We start from the raw sequence: 11,468 nt of genomic DNA, 5'->3' as shown, positions 1-11,468 counted from the left end.
TATTATTCCAAAACCAAATATAAAATGCATGAATTAACTCAAAATAAGTATGATAATACTTTCTAACAATGATATAAATATGCAAAATTAAGCTATTATCAATGCACATCAGAAGCCTGAGGGATGAAATAATGAAATGGGCTAGCACAACAGGAATGTTGGCCAACAAGCCACAAAAGAAGTAAAAATGTGAAAAGTGGGCCTAGGGAGCCCTGAGCAAAGGATTGACAAAGAAGTGGGCTGGCATGGTAGAAACGTCAGCCCACAAGTTCACGGGGTAACATGAAGTAAAAGGGAGGGTAAAGTTATAGTAGGCACAATGAAGTGATATGGCAGGATCAATAGCCAAAAGGCCCATTGACACAAAAAAGGAAAGCATGGGCTCGGCAGGAAGATGAGGGCCTTTGCCTAAGCAATGCTCAGTCCAAAGAAGAGATAAAAGGCAGGGAACATGAGCCCAAAAGCCCACACATCCTTCATGCCACAAAAGATAAACACCAACCAGAATGTATAGTAGAATCAAACAAAAATGGGGGCAACAGAAATGGTGTGAAGGCTAGAAAGAAAAAAGTTCAGACGAAGTGGAGCACGCACAAAGGGCCAAGGTATTTAGAGGGTATGGTCTGTCAGTGGGGAAAAAGAGAGGCCTATTTTGGGGTTCCCACTCAAACTTCTTTAAGGAGAAATATCCTGCTGGGATGGCATCTCACCCAAAAGAAGTAAGTATGGGCTGAGACCACTTGATACATGCCGTAGAGGTAGGTGATGGAAAGGCTTAATCCTTATCCAGATGAGGGTAGTGAAAAAATAGAGAGAGGTAAGAAAAAAGACAAGCAATTTTGTCTGGGAATGAGGAGTGGTGCAACTAACACATTCAGAGTAATGGTAGTGGCTGAGTAGCCGATAGGCCAATGGGCAGTCTTGGAAGGACACCCATAAGGAGCCAAAAGCAGTTAAGGGGTAAAAATGGTAAATTCCACCATAGCAAATAGTATAAAAAGGGGTAGTTGTGAACAGTAAAGAGGAGGAAGGAGGGAGGAACAAGGGACGAAAAGAAGAAGAGGTAGAAAAAGAAAGAAGGGAAAGAATAGAGAGAAGAAAAGGAGTAGCTATGAACAGTAAAGAGGAGGAAGGAGGGAGGAACAAGGGACAGAAAGAAGAAGAGGTAGAAAAATAAAGAAGGGAAAGAATAAAGAGAAAAGAAAAGAATATACAGAAAAATCAAAGAGACACAAGTGGTAATAGAGGCATGCATCAATAAACTACCTTTTTCTCTCCCTCTTGACAAACCCACTTTCTGAGAAATTGAGGATTGAAGCTTAAATCATTTAGGCCCTTTTTCCAAAGTGCGTAACTTCTATGGTAGAAACCTTCCTTGAGGTTACTCACATTGGGGATTGGTTCCTTTCTTGGACTTGCATCTATTGAGAAGCTAAGCCTACTTTTCTGCCAGACAAGTTTTTCTTTTATGCTTGTTGGTGATTAGTTTACCGTTTAGTTATTAAACTGTTTACTGTAGCATTATTTCCATTTGATGTATTATTCTGCCATAACCTTAATAAGCTAATTTCCTTTATTTCGGTGTTAGTATCATTTGTTTAGAATTATAGTTATTCTGCCATACCGTATTCCTACTATAACATCCATAACAGTTGTTCCTTCTATAGGCACGCCGTACACTCAATACCTCTGCCAGAACGCGTCTATATTGGGCCATTTCGACTTGTGCACAAATTGGCCTAAAGTGTATTTCATTTAGGCCAGCCCCAACTCTCTTACCTCAAACCTACGGGCCACAATACAGTAAGATAGATCAAAGCCCAACAACACAAAAAGGCCCAGCACAATCTTTTATCTGTCTATCTGTCTATATAATTATATTGAGGTAAATGAAGTTTTTGGTTCTTGACAATTGAATTGTCATTTGGCCTGAAATGTGTTTGGCAAAAGCTTTCAATGATTTGAAGAATCTTTTATCTACTAAATGTGTTTGGCAAAAGCCTGAAATTTTTACCATTGTAATTCAAAAAACTGAATGTGTTTTGAACATTTTGTTTAATCCATGATAGAAGAAAATAGAGATTTTTAAAAATAAAAAATAAAAAAATCTTTAAAATTTTAAACAATTGATCGGAAAATAAAGGTGATTAAAAAATAACTCCTAAAATAATTCAAACATGAAACAAGTATTTTCTTCATAAAATGTTCCGCGCTGCGCGGATTGATGGCTAGCATTACTACTACATGCAGTAATGCTAATGCTAGTGACTGTTTTATGAAGAAGGTAGATGATCTCTTTTTTTATTTAAACATTTCTAATGTCAAAGGGTTGTAGATCACCAAGTAGTGGATTTCTCACCCAAAAAAGAAGAAGTATTGGAGCCAAAACTCATTCCCTTCTTTATTCATGAGTTACATATCTCAAAAATTACGATACGGTGCTTATACAGACTAGGATCACAATGAAAGTAATCAAGTTCGAGTGCTTGGTCATGCAAACCATCTAGGTATATATATTGATCCCAGGACTTTTTTTTTTGTGAATCAATGGATCAAAGGATTTGGTGTTGACTGAGGGATCGGGCCTTTGGGTTTCACCTCTTCTGAAAGATTAAAACAATAATGATGCAAAATTAAGGATAATTAAAATTGTGAGATATTTTTGAAATCTGTCAATTTTACCATAAAAACTTACTGAATGATAGGTCAATAATCACAAAATAAAAATAATAATAAAAACAAAACTACTCAAGTTCGAACACCAAAAGTTGATGACTTTCTGGATTGCTTATTAGGATAACTGTAACCTAATCCAAAATAGGTCCCAGGATTTGGTGTTGTTGGAGGTATTGGGCCATCTTTATTTACCTCTCAAAGAACAAGAAAATAATGTCACAAAATTATAACATTTTAAGAGTATGACATTTAAATTAAATACCTTACGAACTTTTTTTTTTCGGAGAATAAAAGAAGGAGTGTGGCTTACCTCTAGTACTTTTTTAACTGGACATGTCCTTTTATTTTAAATATACAATGACAAGTGAAAGTGAGATTTAATCCCTACCTTTTATTTAGTTAGTAGGTGATGTGGTAGTCTCTCATTAAAACAAAATGAGGTTCATTTTAAAAAGCACTGAAGATAAGCTAAACCCTAAATGAAGATCCTTACGGGGTTATATGTCAATTTACGTACCTCTTCGATACTTAATAACCAAACTATAACAACAACCATTGTTAGTGGCTAAAAATTAATTCCTCAATTTGAAATTTGCAAATAATTAATTGTGATGGTATAAAAGCCCTCACAAATACTTGTTAACGACAACTACATCCCCATACTAGAAATAAGTTGTCCACTCTTCTAGTTGTTTGGTAATATATTTGTGAAAGTAGATTTGTTGAGTAACAATAGTGAATTGCTCTCGTAAATTAACTATTAGCAAAGGTATGGTCATAAAATCCCTTTAAGCAACAAGAGCAAATACAATGACTTCAAGGGTCATATACCCTCACTAACAAACTTTTGTGACGATATTTGACGTTTTGCGAAGATGTTTTACACTTGCACATAGACCTTTTTTTTTTTTTTTTTTTTTGTGTGTGTGGATGGAGGTACATTTTTGAAGATTTTATCGTGGGTTGGCATCGATTTGGTTTTTGGTTGGATAATTTATTAGATTTGTTGAGAATTCTTACCCCCTCATACAAGCTCAATTGTGATAAATCAATTATGAATGGCAATGATCAACTTCAATGACAAGTTTGTTCTTTGTTTTGGCATGAAGCTTGAACCACAATGGCGGCTTTTTTGTCATTTATTTAAAAGTTGATATGTTGATATTTAAAATTAATATAGTAAAATTAATTGTTGTATCTCTAACATTACTAAATTTAAACATAAAGAATTATATTAATGGTAAATTAAGTGTATCCAAGCATAAAATATAGTACTCACTATTGATAGATTTTTTTTTTTTTTTTTTTTTTTGGAGAAAGCACTATTGATAGAATATGAATATCAATAACTCGTAATATTCTATTGAAATTTTCGAAGTTGTTTTATTTTTTTAATCTTGACACCCTATGTTATGAGAGAGTGTCTACTGTGTTTAACCCACCAAAAATAACCTTAAACATATAAGCCAGCTTATTTCAAATTTTAGAGGTCAAATTGACAAGAGCCCTATATAGCTCAATTGGTTGACACATCCTGATATTTTCAAAAGAGACATTAAGGCCTCATTTGGGAGGAGGGAATGGAATGGAATGGAAATGAATGAAAAGAATAATTTTAGAATATTCTTCCCTTCTCTTGTTTGGGAGTTTTAATGGAGGGAATGGAAAGCTCATTCCTTTGTTTGTGAGTTTAAGTGGGAGTGAATGGAATGAGTAGGAGGGAATGCTCATTCCTCTATATTCCCTTAAAACCTCAAATTTTCATTCCCCTCGAAATTGAGAGGAATGAGAGAGAATGGAATTAGATTTAGTGATTTTTTTACTAAAACTCCCAAAATACCCCTATATATTCAACCATTTATTTTAAAATAAGGGTTTAATAGTAACATCGTCATAAAATAATTTCATTCCATTCTCTTCATGTTACTCCCAAACAAGATTACTTACATTCCATTCATTTTCATTCATTTCCATTCATTTATTTTAAAACATCCAATCAAGGTTACTTAATTCCATTCCATTCATTTCCCTTACTTAAATATATTCCATTCCATTCCATTATGAACTCCCAAACAGAGCCTAAGGGTTCAAATCTTCCCTCCTCCAACTATCAAATTATAAAAAAAAATGGAGGTCAAATTGAAATTTTGTCTATTTTTTAGAAAAATAAAATAAATGTTTGTCCAAGGAAGATAAGACCTTGAGATTGTCTAGTTATTCGGATTTTCTAATTAGAAGCCTCTTCATTATTTATTTAATAAAAATTAAAAAAAAATACATGTATTTTTTAATTTAAAGGAAAATTACTTTTTTGGTCTTTATATTTTGGTCATGTTATCAATTTGATATATATATATATATATATATTTGCTATCATTTTGGTCCCTATTATCCTTACTTGAGGACCAAAATGATAACAAATTTTAAAACATAGAAAAAAAAAAACACTTGAGGACCAAATTGAAAGTACCAACAAAATATAGGAACTAAAAAGGTAATTATGCCTTTATTTTATAAACTAGTATTTTCTTTCGAACAAGGCACAACTTAATAAAAAATTATATATAACTAAAGAAAATATTTCAATAATATAATTAAATTAAATAGATGGTAAAAATAAAAGAACAAAAATTACATTTTTTGATAACCAAAACAAAAATTACATTAAACTATTTGATAAATGGACATTGTATAATAGCAAGTCTTAAATACAAAATAAAAAATAAAAAATTTAAAAAAACTAAAAACTAAACTAAACTAAAGATTACTTTATACTATCAAATAGTTAAATATATATATATATATATATATATATATATATATATATATATTTCAAAATAGAGTTTTATTTAAAGTAAACTTGGTTAGTAATTTTAATGTACATACAGTTGTCACAAAGTGTTGTATAACTTGTAATACTTTACATTGAGTTACATAATAACCCAATTATGTATAACTTAAAAAGACCTAACTTTTATAGTTCAAAAAAAAAAAGAAAAAGAAAAAAAAAGCATGTTATATTATCAAAACAATATAAACTAGTTGCTAATTCGTGCGATGCACGAAAAAGTTTCTTAGTAATGCTAAAAGATTAGCATATCAAATGCTTTATGTGAATTTTGCAAGAAAAATAATTTTAGTGCTAACAGTGCTTTCAAAAAAAATTATTATCTCACAAAGAAATATACATAATTCTTAATTTGGGTAGGCCAACCAAGATGGAAGTAAAAAATATATACATAGTTTGATTGTCATGTATTCTTGATATAAAACAGAATATAATTGATATAAAATATAATTGTTACCCCAATGTCACCAACCACAACAATACAAAGAAAAGTATATAGTTTGCAAATTCGAGAATATTATATTTCGCTATAGAAAATGGCAATAGAAATAGAAATAACTATCATCAGAAGCTTTGATAACACATTATTAATGTAAATCCCTGCAATATGTTATATATGTAAGGCATATATTTTTTTTATCAAACTATTTACAATTACATACTAAACTTAGGTAGGAAAAAGAAAAGGTAAAGAGAAGTTTATAAACAAAATAAAAATCACCAATAAATTATTGGCTTGTGGGTCCCCACTCCTCATCCCTTTCTCTCTAAAGTCTAAACCTCTCACACTAAAAACCAAATCTATGTTTTGTTATGAAGCAAAGTAGTCTATAATATATTCTTTATAGAAAGCTTCAAGTATCTTCCCAACTAAATTGAAAGCATAAAAGTTAAATGAGGAATAGGAAGAGAACCTGAGTCTCACGATTCTTTGCTACCACTAGCCCACAATAGCCGAACAACTTGCTCAAACAGTGACTTCTATATGAGCAGTGTCTCCCTCTGTTAATCTTTTAGAGTGTCATGTTTTGTGCAGGAAGAACGTTGTATATAGGAAAACTAATTAGAGAGTGTTAAGCCATTGAGATAGTTGCCGGGGTTTTGAGATATGAAGAGAGGAGTCCTAAATGTGAGTCTCTCTTAACTTTGATTATTAGCCTCATTATGTATCATGCGGTAGTAAAATAAATAAAAAAATAAAATTAATTATAATGAGGTGCAAATTTGTGAGGTTTGCAAAGTTGATGTGTCAAAATTTTAAAAGATCAATTAAATGCTTCGGTTTTATAATAAATAATGAAATAAAGCGTAGTATATTATTAAAAAATAAAAATAATATAAAATAAAGCATGGTATATAAAGCCATTGTTGTGGTCACTGACTTGGCACGGTGGCTTGGAAGAGTGGGGTGGCTTTTGTGTGGACTCTCTCAATGACAGCGCAATCGAGTTGGCTCAATGATATTGTTGGCCATGGTCATACATGGTAGTACTGGATATCCCTACAGATCACCCATTTCATCCACGCTTTAAGGGTGTGTTCATGGAATTTTTGTACAACAATGGATTTTTGGCATACTTAGAGCATCTGTAGCAAATGTTTCATAAAAAATGCCATTTTAACACACTAAAAGCCTACTTTATTATTTTACCACATCATTTTACAATATCTCATTTATTAGATGTTTTATCATTCAATTCTATATATTAAAATAATATTTACTACACGTTAAAATAATATATTATCTCCTCCCCATTATCATCAACAACAGCAACAACATCAACGACACAACCACCAGCCACCAATATCCACTTTCACAACAACACTGATAGCCACCACCGACCATCACCCCCACAGCCCACCACCACCACTGCCACTGTTACCGCCCATAGCCCACAACCCACCACCACCCAAATTAACTGAACCACCACCTGTCGCCTACAATTTAAAAAACAAACACAAAACCCATACCACCCCCATAGCCCACCATCACCCACAACTCACCCATCATATCAAAACTCACCATCACCACCACTACAACCCACCTCTATTGCAAACCAACGACCACAATTACTCACCAATATCAGATCAACCCAAATTGCAGTATAAAAAAAAATAAAATAAAAAAAATAAAAAAAACCCACAACCAGAGAGAGGCAGAGTGAAAGGCAAACAAAGAGGAGAGGGAAAAGGGTGAGATCGACGGTGGCCTAGGGTGAGATCAGCCGTGACTGGAGAAGGTGAGACCGTGAGTGAGATCGGCAAGATCGAGTGTGGTTGAGCAATATTGACGGCGACTGACGATATTGACGACGACTAGGCGAGATCTACGGTGGCAGCTTCAGAGGGTGAGAGAGATTGAGAGGAATCGGTGAGAGGAACAGAAGAGAGAGGGAACCGGTGAGAGAGAAAAGAAAAGAAAAAGTGAAGAGAGAGGAGAGAGAAAAGCGAATAAAAAACTATTAAAATTTATACCATCTCTGTGCGTACCGTCTCATATTTGAGACGGTACTGTAGCAGTGTGGCATATTTTTTGAGATTTGGAACATCTGATAAAACTCTGTTTTTGGGGTTTGTTGTGCCAAATATGTCATATTATAGCATTTAACACATTTAGCACACCTGCTACGGATGCTCTTAGTGGGCTTGTAGTTGTATGTGCACCATATAATATTGTTGGTTAATTATTTATTTGGTTACTAATCTTTATAATGTGTTTTAATTTGGTCCAAAATCATTCGAATATTAAATAGAGGAGAAAAAAATCTAACAAGGCAAAGTGGCTTCAGGAAATTTTTTATATTGACTTGATGCCACATGGATTGCCAAGTGACTTCAGGAAAAAAAGCACAATTTTTTTTTTTTTTTTTAAAGTTTATTATTTTCTTCTAAAATTTTTGTGCAACCAAACACCTAACTTGATAATAAAATTTACCGCATAGACCCACCTCCAAAACAACAAATCAACATATATGAGAAAATGCCATAACATATTGAAAACAAATATAAGAAAGTCTCTATTATTTAAACTAGTATGTAGCCTGGTGTAGGGGTGTCAATGTTCAACCCAACCCACGAACACGACACGAACCCGACACGTGTTTTTTCAGGTTAGGGTTAGGCCTTAATGGGTTTGGGTCATAAATGGGTCGACCCGAAAGCGACATGATAAGAAACGTGTCATAAGCGGGTCAACCCGCGTAACCTGCAATAGACACGTTTGACACGCCAATTTATTTGTGTCAACCTGAAATGACCCACTTAACACAACTCGTTTAACTCGTATAACAAACAAATATTTATTTTATTTTAGATTTGTCAAATACTTTTTATATCCAACATATATTTTAAATTTAAATAGAAAAGTGAGTAATTACAAAAATTTACAAGGGATATAATTGGAAATTGAAACTTTACAGACTCTAGAACTACTAATACTTTTTTTTTTTTTTTTGGCGCATAGAACTTGCACAAATGAAATTGGATGAGTTTGTGGAAGATGTTATGAATTTGGACATCAGCAAAGAATCTATGGATGATAATCGTGGTCATAGTTAGGATTAGTCTACTGCTTGCTCAAATTCTTTCAATATTGATACTTAGCATTTGGCGAGTTCCAAAGATATTATATTTTTGTTGAACTATGTTGTTTTATTTTTGTTATTTTGAATTTGGGTTGAAGTGTATGAACTTCTTTTGGAGTGTAAAGAACTTATTTCTAGATGAATGTTATATTTTTGTTGAATTATATTATTTTTAATATGGGTTAAAGACTTAAAGTGTATGCATTGCTTTTTGGGATGTAAAAAAAATCATTTCTAAATGGATGTTATATTTAATATTATGCAGGTTGAAATAGGTTGTGTTACATTCGTGTCAACCCAACACGACTCGTTTATTAAGCGTGTCAAATGGGTTGGGTCAGGTCAATCCACTTTATTAACAGGTCGGGTTAGGGTTGAAGGATCATGACACGATTATTAAATGGGTCGGGTTAGGGTTGAGCCATTTAGTCGAATACCCCTACCTTGACACGACACGAACCCGACACGCTAATCCGAATTGACACCCCTAGCCTGGTGTATATGCATGGGTACAATTAAAAATAATCATAATTATATGGTTCAAATTATACTTTTTTTTAGAAAATATTCAAATTATACATGGTATTAACTTACATTTTTTTTAAACCATACATTTCTAAAATATGTAATAGTTTCTCATTATATATAATTTAGAATTTAAGTTGTTTTAGACTCTTTGGGTTTTGCACCCAATAATTCACTTGCCACAAAAATTATAAACGTAAATGGACATGTAGAGAAAATATAGACTCCAATTGAAATCCAATTTAGAATCTAATTGAATTTGGACTCTTCGATTTTACATTCAATAATTCACTTAACACAAAATTAAAAATTAAATAAGACACATAGTTCAAAATTGAGAATCAAATAAAATCTAATTGGATTTTCTTTGAGTTTTAGCTATTAATATATATATAGATAAGGTTAAAATGCAAAGTACAACCTCTAAGTTTGACTAAAATTCATTTCAGTAATTAATTTTACTTTCATTCAATTGAGTCCTCTAAATTTCAGAGTTATCCAATTTAGGCTTTTTGTCCAATTTTGTTAAAAAAAAAAATACCGTTAAGTATGCAATCAACTATTGAAAAAATAATAATAATTCTTACATTAAAAAAAACCATAAAATATTTTTATTAATTTATAGATTTTTTTTTATGTCAAAATAATTTTTTTAAGCATAAGTTTTTAATAAAATTGGACAAAATTCCTAAATTGAATAAATTTGAAATTTAAGATACTCAATTAAACGAAAATAAAGTTAAAATACTAAAATGAATTTCAGTCATGAGAGGATGTAATTTGAATTTTAGCATTTAAATAACATAAAAGATGAGAAATCCAAAATAAAAGTATTCAATTGCGGTATTCACCCTTTGCCAATGTCATTTCACCACTGCAGTTCCAAAGAGGATATACATCATAGGTTTCACACACATACACATAGAAGGAGCCTCTTAGGCCAAAATGGCACAGTAGCACTATTTACCGAAATATATATCAATCTACCACTGTTTCGGAAATATGTAGGGATTTACCACTTTTTGAGTGCGAAATCGAGTTTTTCATAGTGTTCAAGTTCATGGAACTCGGGCACCATCAAAAATTTTTCAGCAAATTTGAAGACTATTTTTTCAAAGAACTCGAGTTTCACGGCAAACTAAAGTTTCAAAAAGGTGGTAGATCCTTACATATTTCCAAAATAGTAGTAAATTGCTAATTTTTTTGCTAAATAGTGGTAGTGGGCCATTTTCACCAAGTCTCTTACCCTCTCTAACATCAACTCTCTGAACACACCCACAAGAACTTATTCTAGAGTGAGAAAGAGAAGAGGCCACTAATCTTATATTCTAGAAAGAGAAGGTTGGGTTAGAGAGAGAGAGAGAGAGTAATCTTAAATTTTCATTTTTGTTTGAGTTTTGGTTTGAAAGAAATAGATGGAAGAGGAAAAAGGCGATCTAACTCGAGAACTAGGCAAAACTCCAAATGGCATACCAAGACGCCTAACTAGGCTTCAATTGTCACTTCACTTCTCCTGAAGATGCCTAAGAAAGGTTCATTCTTTCTTGATAGTGATTGGGTTCCAGGAAAAGCATTGATTTTCACGATAGGGTTAGATTTGTTATTTTAGAGGGGTGGGTCTGAAGGGTGAATAAAGTGTGTTTGGATGCACAGAAAATTTGGGGGAAGAGAATGAAAGTACTTTTTATTTTAGAAGAAATTACACATTTTGTATCCTAAACTATAACCATTGTTACACTTTGCACTTCATTATTAAATTTACTGTTAACTTGGACGAAAAAAAAAAAAAAATGATACCACGTCAAAAGACTTAATCTAAAGCTTTGCTGTTAAAT

The sequence above is a fragment of the Quercus robur genome, chromosome 8, assembly GCF_932294415.1.
Source record: "Quercus robur chromosome 8, dhQueRobu3.1, whole genome shotgun sequence".
NCBI classification, from domain to species: Eukaryota; Viridiplantae; Streptophyta; class Magnoliopsida; order Fagales; family Fagaceae; genus Quercus; species Quercus robur.
This window is presented reverse-complemented; position numbering follows the sequence as displayed.